The sequence below is a fragment of the Microtus ochrogaster genome, chromosome 19 (assembly GCF_000317375.1).
Source record: "Microtus ochrogaster isolate Prairie Vole_2 chromosome 19, MicOch1.0, whole genome shotgun sequence".
NCBI classification, from domain to species: Eukaryota; Metazoa; Chordata; class Mammalia; order Rodentia; family Cricetidae; genus Microtus; species Microtus ochrogaster.
This window is the reverse complement of record NC_022021.1, coordinates 46,146,128-46,148,478: the sequence shown is the minus strand read 5'-3', so window position 1 is coordinate 46,148,478 and position 2,351 is coordinate 46,146,128. Positions and strand designations below refer to the sequence as shown.

General features: G+C 48.5%; 1 protein-coding gene across 2 annotated transcripts in view; it reads right to left on the bottom strand.

The window, feature by feature from the left end:
* Window positions 1-2,351, bottom strand: part of Cmbl (carboxymethylenebutenolidase homolog) — a 19,013-nt gene that overhangs the window by 2,209 nt on the left and 14,453 nt on the right. The gene's annotated exons all lie outside the window — the stretch shown is intronic.

The window sequence follows — 2,351 nt, the reverse complement described above, 5'->3', positions numbered from 1 at the left end:
GCTCTGTGCACGTGTGTATGCAGTGTTGCTCTGTGCACATCCACATTGTCTTGTGCACGTGTGTATGCAGTGTCACTCTCCACCCTACTTTTTGCTACGGGGTCTCATTGACCTAGAGCTCAGAGGTTTCTCTAGACCAGTGGTCTTGAGGAACCTGTCCAGGGTGGGGGTGAGGGACCATCCGCCAGCAGATTTTTATGCAGCTGCCAGGGATCTGGACTTGGGTGTTTATGGCTATGCAGTCAGTACTCCCGGCCTTAACCATCTCCTCAGCCCTTGGTTTATTTCCACAGGAGCCTGACCTATGAACTGGGAAAGTACAGCTGACTAGCCAACCCTCTGTACTGTTCGTACTCTGCACCTTGTTCCTCAGGAACCAAACTGCTGTGGGCTGCTTGGTATCCGAGGACAGCAATCTGAGAGGTGTTCCCTCTCGAGGTGGCTGTTACAATCGGTCATAATTTTCAAACCATTGCCCTCGAAGTCTCGATACAGGCCCCACTTGTTCTGGTTTCAATGAACTAGACAGTTTTATTCATAAGGACAGCAGCCTTGGAGCAGGATATTAATCCAACAAGTCCCCAACGCTCCTGAGGTCATTGGCATTCAGTGTTTATCCTTATCTCCGCTCTTTAAAGGTTAAGTGCAAAGCATTGACTGCCAGGCCCAGGCAGCCCCCGGGTGTGTTTGCTTGGGGACTGCTGGAAGACTGGGCAGGAAATGGCTAGTCGGAGGACTCGCTTGCCACACAACCTAAGGCCTGAGTTTGATCCCAGAACCCGCATAAAGTTGTCTGGCTTCCACACAGGCGTTGCATGCAGGTCCCAAAACACTGCACACAAACACGATCATGATTTTAAAAGGTGTGAGAGAAACAACTTCCTGCTTCCTGCCAGGGTGACAGCAAAGCTAAGCAGCACACAGCGTCTCTCTTCCCCATCACTCCTCTCCAGAAGGCAGCAAGCAAGCCACAGGAGGATGGCCAAGCTCCCTGCCCAACTTGGGCAAAGCCACATCATGGGTCTGGACATCAGTGGATGTCTCGTGCCCAATTCCTGCCATAACCTTCCACTCACACAACAGCAATCAACAGGTGGCGCCAGAGAGACGTGCACCCAGAAGCAACCTTTCGATCCACCCATACACACTCTTGGCCTGGTGTATGAGGCCAACTGGTGATTTATTGAATTTGTTTTGTTGGTTGAGAATGGCTCTCGCTATATAGCTCATAACTGGGCAGAAATTTCCAATCCTGCTTCAGTCTCCCAAATACTGGATTCAAGTATGTGTGCCGATGCCTGACTAGAGTTGCTTCTGTGTAAGGAAATATTTAGTGTTTGGTGCTAGTAGTGGATGAAGTGCTAAGTTGAGGAGCTCGTTTGCTATATAGGAACTGTCTGTGCATGTGTAACTTCGAAATAGCAGTCATCTTCCATTATTTTTGACATATTTCAGTCTGGATGCTTTTAAATTGTGCATTCGCTGCTGCTTCTGCCAGCAGATACAGAGTATTTATATCATGGTTTGAATAACTTGTTTTCTTTTGGCTAAAATGTAAAATTTGGAGTGGGAGAAATGGCTCAGCAGTTACTGGCTGCTCCTCCAGAGGACCCCAGATTCAATTCCTAGTACCCCATGGTGACTCACAACCATCTGTAACTATAGAGGTGATCAGACAACCTTCTGACCTCCGTGGGTACCCGGCACAAACATGGTGCACAGACATGTATGTAACATGCCAATACAAAATTTTTTAATTTGCTAATTTTAAAAAAAGTGAAGCCGGGGAGTGGTGGCACACACCTTTAATCCCAGCACTCAGGAGGCAGAGACAGGTGAATCTCTGTGAGTTTGACGCCAGCCTGGTCTACAAGAGGTAGCTCCAGGACAGGGTCCAAAGCTACAGAGAAACCCTGCCTCAGAAAACCAAAAGAAAAAAAGAAGGTAGATGAAAGTTGCAGTTTGTACTTTAAAGTGGACTTTGCTTTTGGTTGTGAGTACACACACTTGCATGTACTTGCATTTGCTGTTGCTGGGGTGCATAGGTGCACGTGTCTGTGGGAGTCAGAGGAATCCTGGATGTGTTCCTGGGAAGCCTTTCCACCTAGATTTTCAAGACAGGATCTAGGACTTACCAAGTAGGCTAGGCAAAGTGCCCAGTAAGCAAAAATATCACCTGTCTCTGCCTCCTTAACATAGGTTCTGGGGACCAAATTCAGGAACTCTTTTGCAGGACAAGAAACTCTTTTGCCCGGACTGAGCCGGGCGGTGGTGGCGCACGCCTTTAATCCCAGCACTTGGGAGGCAGAGGCAGGCGGATCTCTGTGAGTTCGAGACCAGCCTGGTCTACA